Source organism: Panthera pardus, unplaced genomic scaffold (genome assembly GCF_024362965.1).
Source record: "Panthera pardus isolate Hobbes unplaced genomic scaffold, ASM2436296v1 HiC_scaffold_15, whole genome shotgun sequence".
Classification (NCBI taxonomy): Eukaryota; Metazoa; Chordata; class Mammalia; order Carnivora; family Felidae; genus Panthera; species Panthera pardus.
In genome coordinates, this window is record NW_026526710.1 from 43,482,297 (window position 1) to 43,500,827 (window position 18,531).

The following is an 18,531-nucleotide window of genomic DNA, read 5'->3' on the forward strand; positions in this document are numbered from 1 at the left end:
TTTCCCCTTCCATTCCTTCTTCCTGGTTCTCCCACTAACTTCATGCTTAGGTCACAAAGCAAATTCTGCTCTTGGGACTCTCCTGGTGTCTCATCTCATCTGGGCTTCAAGGTCATTTATTCACCCTCTACAGTGGTCCTCTGATGTCGCACCCCAGTTCTGGTTAATACTCAACACTGGACCAGCACGACACTTTGGTGGTCACTCTTGCTGCCAGGCTGCTGAGGGCATTTCTGCTTGGCCAGGAGGTTCTGGGCATTTTTGTTTTTGAAGCTTCTCATATATTTATTAAAGGCAAGGGAGGGAGGGGGGGAAAGAGGTGGGGGGAGAAGATGGGGAAGAAGAGGAGCAGGAGACAAAATGTCAAAAAACTGTGGACTATTTAAATAGTTATGTTTGGGGGAAATCCACTCCATCTCTGGCCCTGAAAACCCATTAGCATAACAAGTGGCCATTTATCAGCTTGGTGCTTTGGGAGCAGAAACTGGGTACTGCTTCTGTGCTTTGGGCATTACCGCCCTGTGCCACACCAGTTTCAAAGGGGTAACTTCCTCCCGCTCCAGGTGGGAAGGCCTAGGTCAAAGTGCTGCCAGTGATAGGGTGGTTAAGTTTGCCTAAATCAACACAGGAAACTCACTTATCTGCTGTTGTATGTTGGATTTCCCAACATTTACTAGTAAAGGGAAGAATAAAATAGTAGCTTATTTACTAGTAAAGGGAACATATTAGCATCCATACACTGACTCCTCTTTCGTTTTAAAGTTTATTTATTTTTGAGAGAGAGCATGTGCACACTTGTGAGTGAGAGGTGGGGGGGGGGGGGGGAGGGGCAGAGAGCGAAGGAAAGAGAAACCCAAGCAGGCTCTGAGCTGTCAGCATAGCCCCCCATGCAGGGCTCGATCTCACTAACCATAAAGATCATGACTTGAGCCGAAATCAAGAGTTGGGTGCTCAATCAAATGAGCCACCCCCCAGGCGCCCCCTGACTCTTATTTCTTAATCAATGTTTAAACATTAGGAGAAGAGAAGTGATTTTTATTAAGTTCCCTTAAAAATCCTGAAGTTTATATTTAACAAACTTAGCTTTTAACGTTAAAAACACAGTGCTATTTATATGATAGAGAAATTGAAACAAAAAGCCCAGTGCCCTGTGGATGGACAATGGCACAGGAGCTGTGGGCAGAGTATCTCAATGTCCTCCCATTCCTGGGATGGTTCATTGTGCCAATTAAACACCTCATGCTTTGAGCTCAGACCTAAATTCGGATTCCACTTTGCCCGTCAGAGTTGAATGACCTTGACAAGAGTTGTTTTATCGGCTTAGACATCAGGGGCTTCTTCTGCAAAAGGGAGATAATAATTAATATCTAACTCACAAGGTTGTCGTAAGGATTAAATTGAATCAAAGTGCCTGATACATAGTAATGGCTTAACGAGTGACAGGTGGCTATTGCTAATATTTTTACCATTCTCATCTCCACCTCCCCCCCACCCCCATAATGATTATTTTAAACATTCTTCTTGCTTCCAGCCTTAAGCCCCGTCCTTGTCATCCTCACTCCTGGGAGCCAGCTCACAACCTAGTTCATGGACAACAGAGATGTTTGGTGGGATTGCTGGTGAAACAGCATCTGAAATCACAAATGGCTCTTTGTTTTCTTTTTATTTTTTTTTTTCATCTACTTCCCTTCTTGAAAAAAACTAGGGCAGAACACAGTAGGCATGGGCACCTACCTGGGGACAGCTATGGCGGCCCAGAGCATGGCAGTGGAGTCCCGGGGGAAGGGGAAAGGCAGCCTGGGAGGGCTGCCTGTTGAGGAAACAGAGCGCTCGCTGGCTGGGTGAGGTGGGCAGACTGGTGCAGGCTGTTGGAGCCAAAGCAAGGTTGAGGGCACTCCCGGAGAGGGGAAGCCTGAGGTGGAAGTCAGAGCCTGGGGCGAGGGCAGGAGGGCAGCCCTGCAAAGCAGTGACCAGCTTAGTTGTCAGAGCCCAAGCAAGGTGAAAAAAATGTCCATGTGGGAAGGGTGGCCTTCCTTGAGGTGCTAGAAACTGAGAGGAGGGCATCCATGCAGGCATGGACAGTAGTGGCCATAGGATATTGATTACATACAGGGGATTGATCACATAAGTAAATATATTAAGGACAATGGGAACTGATTCTCAACTGTCAGAAAAGGGAGTTACCTGCCTGGGGCAGGTAACCCAGTTACCTACTGGGGCAGGTGGGTGGCTGAGTCAGTTAAGAGTCTGACTCTTGACCTCAGCTCAGGTCATGATCTCATGGTTTGTGGGTTCAAGCCCCGCATGGGGCTCTGCACTGACAGCACGGAGCCTGCTTGGGATTCTGTCTCTCCCTCTGTTTCTGCCCCTCCCCCGCTCACGCTGTCTCTCTCAAAATAAATAAACTTTAAAAATTAAAAAAAGGGGCGCCTGGGTGGCTTGGTCGGTTGGGCGTCTGACTTCGGCTCAGGTCATGATCTCACGGTCCGTGAGTTCGAGCCCCGCGTCGGGCTCTGTGCTGACAGCTGAGAGCCTGGAGCCTGTTTCGGATTCTGTGTCTCCCTCTCTCTCTGCCCCTCCCCTGTTCATGCTCTGTTTCTGTCTCAAAAATAAATAAACGTTAAAAAAAATTTAAAAAAAAAATTAAAAAAAAAAAGAGAGAAGAGAGTTAAATGTGGGAGGGGAAAGAACTACCCTCTAATGAGGGATTGGAATTGGAGGTATTGGTATGACCTCAAATTTTTCAATATAGGTAGATACTGAAATAAATATAGGTGTAAACATAGGTATATAATGTATAAGTTCCCCATCTCTTTCTACTGAGACGGTCTGGGAGCAATACCATCCCAGTTAACAATGAGCACACCTAGCACTGAAATCTCCACTCCTAAACACTCCTCAAGTGCAAGAAACCAGGAGTCACTGGAGAAATGGCTGATTCCAAGATATCAAACCCATTAGCAGTCACTCCCCATTCTCTGCTCCCCCCTAGCTCCCGGAACCCAAGAATCTGCTTTCTGTCTTAGGGGATTTGCCTATTCTGAACATTCATATAAATGAAATCACACAATACATGGCCTTTGTCTCTGGCTTCTTTCACGTAACATAATGTTTACAAGGTTCATCCATGTTATACATGTGTCAGAATTTCATGTGTTTTCATGGTGGAATATTCCGTCGTATGGCTATAGTACATTTTGTTTATCCGTTCATTAGCTGATGGACATTTGGATTGTTTAGCTATTATAAATAATGTTGGTATGAACATTTGTGTACAAGTTTTTGTGCGAATATTTGTTTTTAGTTTTTTGGGGTATAAACCTAGGAGTGGAATTGCAAGGTGATAGGTTAATGCTATGTTTAACTTTTTGAGGAACTGACACACTGCTTCTAAAGCAGCTGGATTATTTAACATTCTCACCAGCAGTGTCTGAGGCTTCCAATTTCTGCACATCTTCCTCAACACTTGCTATTGTCCGTGTTTTTTATTCAAGCCATTTTATTAGGTATGAAGTGGTATCTCGTATTTTTCATTTGCATTTCCCTAATGACTAATGGTGTTGAATATCTTTCCATATGCTTATTGGCCATTTTTATATCTTCTTTGAAGAAAGGTCTATTAAGATCCTTTGTCCATTTTCTGGATCAGTTTGTCTTTTTAAAAAAATTTCTAATGTTTATTTATTGATTTTGAGAGAAAGAGAGAGAGAGAGTCGGGGAGGGGCAGAGAGAAAGGGAGAGAGAAAATCCCAAGCAGGCTCTGCACGGGGTTTGATCCCATAAACCATGAGATCATGACCCGAGTTGAAGTCCAGAGTCAGACATGTAACCCACTGAGCCACCCAGGAGCCTCTCGATTGGTTAGTCTTTTTATTGTTGAGTTGCAAGAGTTCTTTATATATTTTAAATACAAGTGTCTTATCAGCTTATTGTTTATAAATATGTTTTCTTATTTTGTGTTGTCTTTTTCCTTCTCGATGATGTCTTTTGAAGCAAAAAACTTTCATTTTGATCAAGCCCAACTTATCTATCGTTTCTTTTGTTCCTTGAGTTTTTGGTGTCATATCAAGAAACCATTGCCAAATTTAAGAACACAAAGATTTACTTTTATGTTTTCTTCTAAAAGTTGAACTGTTTGGTTTTCACATTTTGGGGTCGGAGTTAACTTGTATACATGGTAATTTTGTATATGGTATGTATATAATTTTATAGATGGTATGAGGTAGGATACCTTTTGTTTAATTTTCTTGTCACATTCTTTTGCATGTGGATATCCAGTTGTCCCAGCATCATTTGTGGAAAAGACTGCTCCTTCCCTGTTGGAATGTCTTGACAAACTTACTGAAATTCAGTTGACCATAAATATAAATACTTATTTATGAACTCTCAGTTCTCTTCTATTGATCTTTATCTTATCCTTATGCCAGTAACCTACTGTCTTGATTACTGGAGCCTTGTATTAAGTTTTGAAATAGAGAAGCATGTCTTCCAACTTTCTTCTTCTTCTTTCTTCCCTCTCAAGATTGTTTTGGCTATTCTGGGTTCTTTGCAGTTTCACATGAGTTTCAGGATGCACTTGTCAATTTCTGCAACTCCTGCAGCTGTGATTTTGATAAAGAATGCATTGAATCTGCAGATCAACTAGGGTAAAATCTCAATCTTAACAAAGTTAAGTTTTCTAATATATAAGCATGGGATGTTTTTCCATTGGGAAAAAAATTTCCAATTTTCTTGTGCAGAATTGTTTCAGTGTAAGTCTTACACTTCCTTTGTTAAATTTATTCCTAAGTACTTTATTCTTTATTTATAAGTAAATTCTACCCCCAGTGTTGGGCTGAAACTCACAACCCCAAGATCAAGAGTTGCATGCTCTATTGACTGAGTCAGTATGAGCCCTCTAAATATTTTATTCTTGGGGTGCCTGGGTGGCTCAGTCGGTTAAGCGTCCGACTTCAGCTCAGGTCATGATCTCACTGTTCATGGGTTCAAACCTGCATTGGGCTCTGTGCTGACAGCTCAGAGCCTGGAGCCTACTTGGGATTCTGTGTCTCTGGCTCTCTCTCATGCTCTGTCTCTCTCTCCCTCTCTCAGAAATAAATAAACATTTAAAAAAATTACTTTATTCTTTTTGAGGTTACTATAAATGGAATTTTTTCTTAATTTCATTTTCAGATCATTCATTGTTAGTGCATACAATTGATTTTTGTAATTGATTTTGTGTCTTACAACCTTGCAGAACTTATTTACTTTTATAGTTTTTGGTGGGTCCCTTAGTATTTTCTATATATAAAAAAAATCACGTCCTCTGAGAATAGAGATTTCCTTCTTCATTTTCAGTTTGGATGTTTTTATTTAATTTTCTTATCTAATTACCCTTGCTAGAAACTCCTGTGTAATATTAAATCAAAGTAGTATGGACACACATTCTTGTTTTGTTAGTGATTTTCATGAGAAAGCATCCAGTGTTTTACCCTAAAATATGATGTTAACTGTGGGTATTTTGTGGATGCCTTTTATCAGGTTGGAAGGGTTTTTTAGTGTTTTCATCATGGAATGGTGTCAAATGATTTTCTGTGTTGACTGAAGTGATCATGTAAATTTTGTCTTTTATTCTATTGATAGGATGTATCACACAATTGATTTTCTTATGTTAAACCAAGCTTATTTTATGGGAATAAATCCCACTTAATCATAGCTTTATACGTTGCTGAATTTGGTTTGCTAACATTTTGTTGAGGGTTTTTTTGCATTTATAGTTACTAGAAATATTCCTGTAGGGGGACCTGGGTGGCTCAGTCGGTTAAACGTCTGGCTCTTGATTTAGGCTCAGGTCATGATCCCAGGGTCATGGGATTGAACCCCGAATTGGCCTCCTTGCAGGGCATGGAGCCTGCTTGGGATTCTCTCTCTCCTTCTCCCTCACCCTCTGCCTGTCTTCCACTCATACTTGCTATCTCGAAAGAAAGAAAGAAAGAAAGAAAGAAAGAAAGAAAGAAAGAAAAAGATTGGTGTATTTTTGGTATCAGTTTTGTCTTGCTTTGGTATCAGAGTAATACTGGCCTTATAGAATGAGAGTATTCTCTTTCATTTTTTGGAAGTGTTTGTGAAGTATTGGGATCTATTTATGCTTAGGTAAAACAAGCAAATGGTACAAAATACATATCAAAGACCAAAAAATGTTCTAGTAGAAGTCTTTTAGTATTTCCCCCTAGGCTCTCTTCACACAATTCCTCCCCTGGAGGTAAAAATCTTCATCTGCTTTTTTTCTCCAGGCGTTAAAAATGTATCAGCTCTTGAACTTCCCTTGGAGACTTGCTCTTCCTCCTGGCCTAATAACATCACCATCCAAACAAACCTTCAATTCTCCTTTCCACGTTTGTATCAGTTCAGATTAGGTTCAGCCGTGAATAACAGAGACCCTAAAAACATGATAGTGGCCTATTTCTGGTTCATTAAAAAAAATCAAGAAGTTGGCAGGCTGCCTGGGCTGCTGTGGTAGCTTCATTCTATTAATTCTTTAGTGACCCAAGTTCCTTTCGGCTCACCACTCTGCCATCCCCAGGATATAGTCCTTGTCCTCTTGCCCCAGAATGGATGTTTGCATCCCAGGCAATAGGACAGAGGGAGGAAAAAGAGGTAGGCAAAGGCATGCCTCAACTGTCTTTTAGTGAAGGTTCCAGGAGACTGCTTTAGGATGCACCTGTTTACAATTTATGACCAGAAAGTACTCACACGGTCTCCTTTAGCTGCAAGGGAAGCTGGGTAGTGATCTTTCTTCTTCTTCCTCTTTTTAATGTTTATTTATTTATTTATTTGTGTGTGTGTGTGTGTGTGTGTGTGTGTGTGTGAGAGAGAGAGAGAGAGAGAGAGAGAGAGAGAGAGTATCCACCCGAGCACAGGCAGAGAAGGGGCAGAGAGAGGGAGACAGGGAACCAAAGCAGCATCCCTGCTGTCAGTGTGGAGCCTGACACAGGGTTGAACTCATGAACTGTGAGATCATGAGCCAAGCTAAAATGGGACACCTAACTGACCTAGCCACCAAGGCGCCCTGTGAATAGACATATGTTTACAAAAATTAGGGGGGTTATTGTCATAGGAAAAGAGGAAAGAGAAAAAGTAGTTGCTTCCACATATTCAATCTGTCAATTCTGTTCCAATATTTTTTCAAATGTGACACCCCTTTTTCTTCTCCGTTCTTCCTTCCCTTGTATAAACTCTAATCAGTTTTCAAATAAATTACCATAGTAGCTTCTTGTTTTTTTCTAATTCCTTTCTTTCCTCCAGGATATTGTGCATTATATATGTTTTTCTAAAATACAGATGTAGTCACATCAATAGCATAAAAACTTTCCAATTGACTTGAAAAAATTCCGAACTTTTAAATGTTGGTTAGTTCTAAGTGAAGTCCTTTCGTGATCCACTTCCAGTTTCCAGCTGTAACTTGTGTTCATCTCATGCTCTATTTGAACTTTATTCTCAAACCATACCCATACCTAAATTCTGGCTTTTTCCTGAATATATCACATTCTTTTATATCTTAGTGTAATGATTATTACAATTTTTTACCCCTCGGTAAAAGTTTACGATGTGACTTTGTAGTTCTTCTCAAGAGATGGAGTCTGTTTCTCCACTCCTTGAATGTGGGATGGCCTTGTGACTTGTGTCAGTCAGTGGGATACATCTGAAATGACTGTGTGCCAGTTCTGGGCGTAGGCCTATAGAGCTACCTTGTGTATTTCTGCTGCCTTGTGGATCTCTGTCTCTGCCATTAGAACAAGTCTGGGCTAGCTCGGTGTATAATGAGAAACCAACTGGAGTGGTGCTAAGTCACCCCGGCCAAGGCCAACTCTGCCATCCAGCCCTCAGCTGACCTCAGAACTATGAGCCAGCCCAGCCAAGATCACCAAGCCACACTCAGATCAGCAGAATGGCTTCACTGATTTGTAGACTCATGGAAACATAATAAATGGTTCTGTTGTTAATCACTATGTTTGACGGAGGCTTGTTTGCAGTCTTCATTGTGGCAACAGCTCAAAGATACAGTGCGTTTACGTGTGCTATTCCTTTGCCTGTTGTTTTTGTCAGTCTCATAACTTTCTAAATTTATCTATCGAGACCCAGATCAAATGTAATATTAACTGGGAAAGCTTCTTGTCCCTATCTGGGCAGACGTAGCCACTTTCTTTAATGAGTTTCACACCTCTATTATAGCATGCAACGTAGAGTTATTTTTTTTCCCACATCCATTTCTCCCTTGGGCTAAGCTAGTTGAAGGCCAGGATGACTTATTATAGGAAATACGCCAAAAATATTCATTGCAGGAATAAATAAATAAAGGCTAGCATATTAAAATATATAATCCCTCCTCTTTCCTATTTCTTCCAAACTGTAAATACACTTTCTCTTATCCCTGGGTCCTTCCTTCTGCAATGCTTCCCCCAAATTTCAGTCATTTATCACATATTGGCTGATGTGTTTATGCCTCTTTTAAGTCAGGAAGTGCCATATTTTCCCTGAATGGTAATTTCCAATATTGGACAGTCATGTTACTTGCAAATACTCTTTGAAATTTCTTAAAGTTTCTCAATTGTTCAATTTAATTTTCAATCCTATTCATCACCACCCTTGTAAGTAGACTAAAACTTTATCCATTTGTTTTTAATGTCTTACCATCAGCTTCCTTAAAAGTGATTAAAAGTCACCCTGTCTATTTGATTTCTCCTCTTATTCGCCTCACTGATTTTCTATTTCTAAGTGACAATAGAGAGTGCTGAGTAAACTGTTCTAGCCACAGGTTTATTGGTAGGATTTTGTACCTGTGGTTTTTAGTTCTTTGGATTATTGCCCCATTCACTCAGAGCTGCATTTGTTATAAGCCAGTTGGACATGATAAAGTTGTGACAGAATGGACCTGAAGAGAGGCACGAAAATGACCTTTCTGATCATTGTAGCATTCCTGTAAAGAGCCTGGGAGATGACACCAGTCTACATGCAGGAAAAGCTTTTGTGAGCTGTCCCCAATCTTATATGCTGCCCCCCAGCTCCCCTGCCCCTTCGTTACCCTTTATTGTATTTTAGGTGTCAGTCCCCAAGCATGGGAATGTATAATTAATCATGTCCTATGTCTTATTGTGCACGGTAATGCCTCACTGACTTTATATTGAACACAATATATTTAATTATTTTGGAGAAGGAAATATACTGGCAAGAAGTGTGTTGTGTGCCTCTTGCAAGATCAGATTTCATCAGAAAGCTTTGCTGTCACAAACCAATTGCTTCTGATGTCAAAGTGAACAATCATTTACATAGTAATACAACAACAATAACATCGAATGCCTTTCATCAAACCAGACTGTAAATACTAATTAGTTATACTTCATTGTATTCTGTATTCTGGGGCTCAGTAAATTATGATGCTTGTTTTATAGATATTGAAGCACAGACAAGAGATCAGTGACTTGCCCAAGGCTGTAGAGGATGATGTCAAAATTGGGGTTATAACTCTTGTGCCCTATGAGACCTCCCCGGATTCACAGGATAAATTCTTAAAGTAGTACCAAGACCTCGTATAATGCAATGAAGAAGTCCTCCTGCAACAGCCACTGCATTTTTGTATGATACATTTAAATAAAAATCCCTAAGCATTAAATATTTAAGAAGAAAAAATTTAATGAAAAGAGTAAACATCTCAAGTGCCTCTCACTAGCGCATCATGGCCTAATTCTCTCTAATGGGCTGAGATTTTAAAATGAATTCAGTTCCTGCCTCTACGGCACAGTACACTGCCCTGCTGGGAAAATTCAACCAGCTGCGTCGAGGCAAAAGGCTTGTTGCTTAAGTTCAGCTGTCAGGAGGTTAATGGGGCCATATTATGAGGTGAGGAACCATCATCCCTAAAAGTGGTGTCTTACTAACATTTGAAGGAACAGGGATGCCTTGCTGTAAAGTACTTTGCTCTTTAAAATTCTGGGTACTGGGGTGCCTGGGTGGCTCCGTCAGTTAAGTGGCTGACTCTTGATTTCAGCTCAGGTCATGAACTCACAGTTCGTGAGTTCAAGCCCCGCATTAGGCTCTGTGCTGACAGCACTTGTGTGCTCTCTCCCTCTCTCTCTCAAAAATAAGCAAACGCTAAAAAAATTTTTTTAAAGCATAAAATAAAATTCGGGTACAATTGACTTTTAAAACTATTAATTGACTTTCCCCCATTAAGACTGTGTCTCAGGTATGGAAGCCTTGCCTTTGGGTTCTAAATGGGGTTCTTTGGATCAATTCCAATGCTCGGCGTTAACGTGCTTGCCAATCTAACCGCCAATGGGATCTTTCTTGTTCTCTAAGTGGCTGAAACTACAGCCTTCAGATTCTAGAAAGAGCCTTCCAAATGTGCCTTCTGTAAGCATGAAACCAACTGTATTTCATTAGGGATAGTTCTTTTGATTCCAAAGGCTCCAATGATAAACTTCTAAAATGGAATTGCCAAAAGTGAGCCAAATTTCCTCCCTAAAATACCTAAAGTGTGTCAACTTACTGAGTTTGGTCAGTGATCTGCAAAATGGGGATATTTCTTTTCTTTTTTTAAGTTTACTTATTTATTTTGAGAGAGAGACAGAGAGAGCGAGCAGGGGAGGAGCAGAGGGAGAGGGAGAGAGAGAATCCCAACCAGGCTCCATACTGTCAGGACATAGCCTGACACAGAGCTCAAAGGCAAGAACCGTGAGACCGTGACCTGAGCCGAAGTCAAGAGTCTGACAGTGAACTGAGTCACCTTGGCACCCCAAAATGGGGATATTTCTACCTGGCTTTCTTGTCTCTCTTGTTCTTGAGCTACTCCCTCTCAGAACTCAGCTGCCATGCTGCAGGAAGCTTAAGCCATGTGAAAGTTCTGCAGTAGCCAGCCCTCGTTGAACTCCCTGCCATCTTGGATGTTCCAGCCCAAAGGACACCCCAGCCTTCCCAGCACCTCGGCCCACACCACGCAAGGCAGAAGAATCACCCACTCAACCCACAGAGTCACGAGCAATAGCAAAGGGATGTTTTAAGGCATTAAGTTTTGGGGTGGTTTGTCACACAGCAATTGATAACCAAAAACAGAAGGAAGAACAATCATATTTAGATTGGGTATAAATCACCATGAAATGGAGATTCAGACTTCATCTTCTATGTGGGCACGTATATTATATCCTCACTGGGGTCGCTTAAAGAGACAATAAAATATATTCATTGATTTCTTCCCCTAGGTTTGCTTGTGCTGTGCTCCCTGTCTGGAGCTCCTTCACTCCTTCAGCCCACACAAATCTCACCTATGCTTTCAGCTTCCCTCTCCAAGGAAGACCTTCCCATTCACTCTGGTCCTCAGCATTTTCGCCCTTTGTGACCCCTTCTAAAGTTCATCATCTGGATCGTTCACTTGAGTTTTTCTCCAAAACATCTTTATTAAGGCATGATTGTACATATTTACAGCATACAATTTGGTAAGTTTTTCCACATGTATATGCCACCACAATTAGGATGATGAACATTTATCCATCACCTCAGAGGGTTTCTTCCTGTCCTGTGTAATCTCATCTCCCAACCCCCAGATCTGTTTTCTGTCGCTGTAAGTTGATTTGCATTTTCTAGAAATTTGTATAAATGGAATCATACCGTATGTACTCTTTTTGGGTCTGGCTTCTTTCAGTCAGCTTAATTATTGTGAAATTCATCTTTTTGTTGTATCATTTGTTCTTTTTTTTTTTTCTGAGTAGCATTCCATTGTATAGAAATACCAAAATCTGCTCATCTATTCACCTATTGATGGCCATTTGGGTTATTTTCAGTTGGAGAATTTTTTTTTTAAAGTTTATTTATTTACTTTGAAAGAGGGTGGGGGAGGGGCAGAGAAAGAGGAAGCAAGAGAGAATCCCAAGTGGGCTCCGTGCTGTCAGTGCAGAGCCTGATGTGGGGCTCAAACTCACGAACCATGAGATCATGACCTGAGCCAAAACCAAGAGTCAGGTGTTTCACCAGCTGAGCCACCCAGGCATCCCAGTTTGAGGTTTTAGTCAATAAAGCTGCTATGAACATTCATGTGCAAGTCTTTGTATGGATGCATGCTTTGCTTTCTCTTTGGTGGTTACCTAGGGATGAGATGGCTGGATCATACAGTAGGCGTATGCTTAACTTTTTAAGAAATTGCCAAACCATTTTCCAAAGTGGCTGCACCACCAGCATTGTGGGAGTACCGGTTCCTCCACCCGCTTCCCAATACTCAGTGTGGTCAATCTTTTTTATTTTCATCAATCATTATAATATAGGTATATGGTGGTATCTGATTGTGGTTGTAATTTGCATTTTCCCTAATGATGCATGACATGGAGTATCTTTTCCTGTGCTTATTTGTCATGTGACTATCTTGTTTGGTGAAGTATTTGTTGAGCTCTTTCGCCCACTTGAGGGGGTGTGATTGTGTCCCTAATATTGAGTTTTGAGAGCTCTATATACATTATGAATACCAGTCCTTTATCAGACATAGGCTTCACAAATATGATCTTACAGTCTATGGGTAGTTTTAAAAATCTCAGCTATTATTTTGAAGACTGGAATTAAAAATTTTTTTCAAGTTCAATTTATCAATTTGTTCTTTTATGGATTGTAGTTTTGGTGTTGTATCGAAGAAATCTTTGTCTGCTCCAAGGTCACAATGATTTTCTCCTGCTGTTTTCGAGCCGTTTTACAATTTTGGGTTTCCAGTTTAGGTGGACAGTCCATTTTCAGTCATTTTTTGTATACAGTGTGAGGTATGGCTCAAAGTTCATTTTTTGCAGATGAATGTAGAGTTTTGTAGCCCTAATGCTGAGAAGACTTTTTTCCACTGAATTACCTTTGTATTTTTGTCAACTATTAGTTATACATACATATTTGGGTTGACCTCTGGACCCTCTGACAAGAAATCTATGCCATCTTTCTGTCTGTTTTTCTGTAATTAACATTCTTTTTCTCTGCTTTTTAGATTTTAGAACTGATTTTGAGCAGTTTGATTGGGACGTGTTTTGATGTAGTTTTGTTCATGTTTCTTGTGTTTGGGGTTCATTGATCTAGTTGGATCTGTAGGTTCTTGGCCTTCATTGGGTTTGGAAAGTTTTGGGCCATTATTTCTCCAAATATTTTTGTATCCTCTGGCTCTCTCTCTTCTTTGGGTACCTTCATTACAGGTAGGTTAGGCTGCTGGGAGTTGCCGCGCATCTTACCGAAGCCCTTGGCATATTTTTTTAAAAGTTTATTTATTTTGAGAGAGAATGTGGGCACATGAGCAGGGGAGGAAGCCAGAGAATCCCAAGTAGGCTCCAGGCTGTCAGTGCAGAGCCCAACACGGGGTTCTGTCCCATGAACCCTGAGATCATGACCTGAGCTGAAATCAAGAGTCAGATGCTTAACCAACTGAGCTACCCAGGTGGCCCTGATCTTTGCATTTTAAAGTCAATTTTCCTGTGTGTTTCATTTAGGGTAGGTTCTGTTGCTGTCTTCAAAGTCACTCTAAGGGTGCTATCGTCTAGAAATTCTCTCACGGCAGTAGGCTGGAACAATCCTAGGGCTCACCGAGTCACTTTCTCATCCTTTAGGGATCATAGTCTTTTGCTGTCTGAGAGCCAGTGTCTTAAAAACCAGTGTCTTTGATTTCTGCTGTTGTTTCAGGTGTAAGGAGAAATCTGGTCCCTGTTACTCCTTGGCTGGAAGCAGAAGTCCTCATTCATTTGATTCTTAATTGCGTGGTGTCCACTCTCACTGTTCAATATTCTTGCAGTCGGTCATGTGTTGGCCCGCCAATGGGATCGTCAACCTTGAGATCAGAGGCCATGTCTAATACCCCTTTGTACTAAACCACAAGGCCTGGGCTAGTGTCCTGCATGCAGTCGGAGTGCAATGCATATCTGAGCTAACCAGCATATTTTTGGTTCCTCGGACTCAGCATACTGAGGCTTGACTCATGATGAAAAATCAATGGATGTGAAATTTCTTATCCAACTTGATATTTTTAGTGTGTGAAAAATAGCCCGAAACTAAACTATTTTTGTTCCTATCTTGTTTTCAAAGAAGTGCCATTCTACTACTTCCTTTTAAAATTCACAACCACAGACATTACGGCACAGAGCTGTGGAAGAAACTCTGGGGCCCCAAACCACCCAGACTGCGAAGTAAAATGAACAGCCTGTCACTGCTCATCTGGATTTCCTCCCTGTCATTTGTGTTGGTCTCTTGGCTTTCCTCAGAGAGAGATTTAACGCTATTTGGTACCCGGGCTTCTCCCCCTGAGAGGGGCATGAAAGGAATAACAGAGAATCACAAGTTTTGGTTTCATTCTGGAGATGGAAATTGACTCAGTTTTTATTGTACTCCTAAAGCGAGGTGCCCAGTGAGCCCTAAAGGATGTACAAGAAGCCCTGGTCTAAGATGTTCCGAGTATAAACTGTCTGAGTTGTATAACCATAGATTCATGGCTTTAATATATCATTTACAAGGCAAGCAGGAATTTTTGTCCTGCTTTGAACAAAGAGAGAAAAAGCACTTTCATAGGACCAAACTGCTGGCAGAATGCACCAACAGCATGATTTAATACTTTTATCCAACAATGACTTAGCCTGTCCCCTACCTCAGGGCCTTTGCACACATGGTTCCTTCTGGTGTGTTATTCTCTCAGATGCCTACAAGTCTCACTCTCTCACTTCATTCAAGCCATGCTTAAAGGTCACCTTCTGAGAGAGGCTTCCCTTGATACCCTATCTAAAAGAGCACTGTGGCCGCTCCTCCCACTCCATGTGACATTCTTTTTACTCCCCCCTGCTTTATTTTCATGTCATTTATTACTCACCAGCTGGCAGTCAAAAAATATCTACATATACGTCCACAGATAGAGGTTTATTTAACACATACGCATTTATTTACTGAATGTCCCCTGAGTAGAATATATATGTCAAGAGAATAGAAACCCTTTCGGCTGTATTCTCAGCATCTCGAATGGTGCCCGGCACATAGTATGTTCATTGTTGGATGACTGAAAAAGTATTTGCTAATTTCCTACTCTGTGCAAAGGGCCTGGAGGGACTGTGAGGTAAATCACCCTAATCCCTCCTTGTTCAAGGACTTCATCTTTCTTCCTTCATACAGGAAGACATGTACAAGAATCCAGGGCTGTACTACAAAGCAGAAGAATGGATTAAATCATGTTAAAAAAATTTTTTTTTACTGTTTATTTATTTTTGAGAGACAGAGCGCAAATGGGGGAGGGACAGAGAGGGAGACACAGAACCCGAAGCAGGCTCCAGGCTCTGAGCTGTCAGCACAGAGCCCAACACGGGGCTCGAACTCACAGACCTCGAGATCATGACCTGAGCCGAAATCGGATGCTTAATCGGATGCTGACTGAGCCACACAGGCACCCCTAAATCATGTATTTTGAATGCACGGAAGAAGGAGGGGTGCAGAGAGGCAGCATGAATTTTGAGATGACCCTTACCCCAGAAGTTTGATGGGCACAGAGGGGAGGGCTGGGGAGCCCAGCCTGAAGGCTCAGAGCCTGTTTTGGACCTGAGAGGAAACCTGTGTGGCTGGGTTTGTAAAGAGGTAGCAGGAGACGAGGGGAGAATGGCGGTTTTTGGGTCTGATCCTGGAAAGCCAGCAAGTTTTAAGAATTTATTTTAAAGGAGTTATGTAAGATAGTATTTCACAACCATCTTTAGCTAGTCCAGCTCCTACCCAGAGAAACCGGGATGTCTATTAGCATACCATTGAATTCATTAATGTGGTGACTACACTTATTCTATTGCCCTAAATATAGCTACTTCCACCTTTTCTCTTAGCAGTTATACACCATTCAAGTATGGCACCACTGTAACGTAATTTAGAGCTTTCACTGACAATTTGCTCGCTGATTCATTTACTTTACTTATTTATTTGTTTTTAAAGATTTGTTTATTTAGGGGCGCCTGGGTGGCTCAGTCGGTTAAGCGTCCGACTTCAGCTCAGGTCACGATCTCGCGATCCGCGAGTTCGAGCCCCGCGGCGGGCTCTGGGCTGATGGCTCAGAGCCTGGAGCTTGCTTCCGATTCTGTGTCTCCCTCTCTCTCTGCCCCTCCCCCGTTCATGCTGTGTCTCTCTCTGTCTCAAAAATAAATAAACGTTAAAAAAATTAAAAAAAAAAAAAGATTTATTTATTTAAGTAATCTCGACACCCAACGCAGGGCTCCAACTCATGACCCCAAGATCGAGAGTCGTCCGCTCCTCCAACTAAGCCAGACAGGCTCCCCCCCCCCCTTTTTTTTTTTTAATAATAAACTTACCTTACATGGGATCTTCATTTATACTTCTGTGTAAAAATGAACCCAGCATTTTCTCAAGGAAGCCTCTGGATGTGATCACACGTGCCAAGTGAATTCCACGTGACCAATACAAGAAGGATAGAACAGTAAAGTGGGACATAAATCATTAGATTCTCCCCACCTGAGCAGGAAATCTTACGGCCTGCTGGAAATCTTACAGACTATTGAAGCTTTGTAAACAACTTCCTAACCCAACCCCGTCCAGCTCAAACCAATCCTGCCACTTTATAGGTGGGCAACTGAGCCTCCGTCAGAAGGAAGCGCTGTGTCAGTGGCTCAAACCTGGTTTGCTCAGATCTCTTCCTCCCCCTCTCACCTCTGTGGCAAAAGTAGGTAATGTCAGGGCTACTAGGAACCATGCCATCGATGTGGACACTCTGCCGGTTTACTCGGGAGTTTGGGGGAGGGGACTCTTGGTGGAAGAGGAGAGAGAAGAGTAAAAGAATTTAAGAAATAAGTCTTGGGCATTTTACTGTTCGAATGAGGATCTATTGTAAGTAGAATGGAAAGTCACCTCGGCCTTTAAAGCTGGAACAGGAGCTGTCCAGGGATCATCTGCTTTGGGTGGCCTCTTCCGGTTGCAATACCCTGTCCCCACCAACGCTGAAAAAGTGCGATCCAGTCTCCCATCCCGCTGTGATTGGATCATGGACACTTACTTACTTATTTCAAAATGGAAGTGTTTTTGTTGGATGGAAACAAAAGGAAATTCCAAGGATACCACCTGGACGCTAAGGAAAACATTGCAGCACTTGCCCGTTGAAGGAGGAATTGAGATCATTACTGCTTTTAATTGTCTTGGGAGCCAGTATTTTCTTAAAAGTTTTTTTTTTCTTCCCCCTCTTTTCCTAGCTGGACGTCTGGTGCTATGGTCCTCAGTTCATGGCTCATCATCCTGGGTCTGTGCCTGGTTCTCCCTCTCGATGGAGTGATTAAAAAATTGATTGAGTGCCTTTTACCCCCTTCTCACCCCTCATGCCCCATCACTCACAGGCCCCTTTCTTGTTCGTTGTACATGTTCTTGTCACATGTGGACTGTTGTTTCATATGCCTATTATTTATTTTTATTTTTTACTTTGTACTATTTCTTCAATTGCATCCGTTATATTATGTTGCATGGAATCTATTACTTCTAGTGCAACCTAGAACTCCACACGTTCTGTTATCCATTCTCCCGATGATGGCACAGAGATTGCCTGGTCGGAAGGCTGTTTCACAGGGAATAGGGTCCTCAATCCAGTCCAGTCGAGTTTACATATAAATTCAATTCTTTGTGTTCCACCAACGTGGGGAACAGGGAAAATTTGTCCCTGTCATTATTAGACAGCTAAGCGGCCTCTGCCTGCCCTTGATTTGGTGGAGTAAAGGAAGGGGAAGGAATAGGAACTGCTGAATTCATCTTTCTCTGCTCACTTAACACCTTCGAGAGGGGGGCCATGCGTTTTAAACAAATGGGCCATTCCAAGAGAATCTTTCAAGGTCATTTCTCCAGGCTGAGCCCATTCGAAAACACAGCTGGAAATATAGGTTATGTCTTGAGTACTGTGATATTCAGGGTCAAGGACAGGCATTGCAATAATCCACAGAGCTGGTGATGTCAACCAAGAGGAATTTATGCTGTCAACTGCCCAGACAAAGATGCATATCATCGCTGAAGCTTCTCAACACACTTCTCTCTCTTGCTTTGTTTGGGGAGGAAGGTCTCTCAATGAGCAGGGACACCGACAATTTCGCTTTTGAAACTGGATATGGGAAAATCAGGATAAGCAAGTAAGTCTTCTCTTCCATTGGATACTTACTGAGCTAAAACTATGAGAGACCAAAGGGGATAATGTTTTATAAATGATGAGAGGTATTTTAAGTGGCCAACAATATAATTTTAATGTATTTAATTTTTCAAACTATGCCACAGTCTCCTATGTGGTAGAAAGTGGTTTTGGCATTTTGAATGCGGTGTCCATGTCTCCCATATGTTGGTTATAATTGAACCAAAAATGGATAAGGCAATAGAGGGTGTGGGTGGAAGACAGAACTTAGTTTAATGTATTTGTTTTTATTCCAAACACTGCAGCTGTGCACTTTTTAAGCAATGAGAGACAGATAGATAAGGAGGGTGGGAGAAAGGGGAAAAGAGAAAGAAAGAAAGAAAGAAAGAAAGAAAGAAAGAAAAGAAAAAAGAGAA

General features: G+C 41.6%; 1 protein-coding gene across 1 annotated transcript in view; it reads right to left on the reverse strand.

Annotated features, from left to right (window-relative positions):
• Positions 1-18,531, reverse strand: part of KCTD1 (potassium channel tetramerization domain containing 1) — a 186,496-nt gene that overhangs the window by 133,270 nt on the left and 34,695 nt on the right. The window lies entirely within an intron of this gene.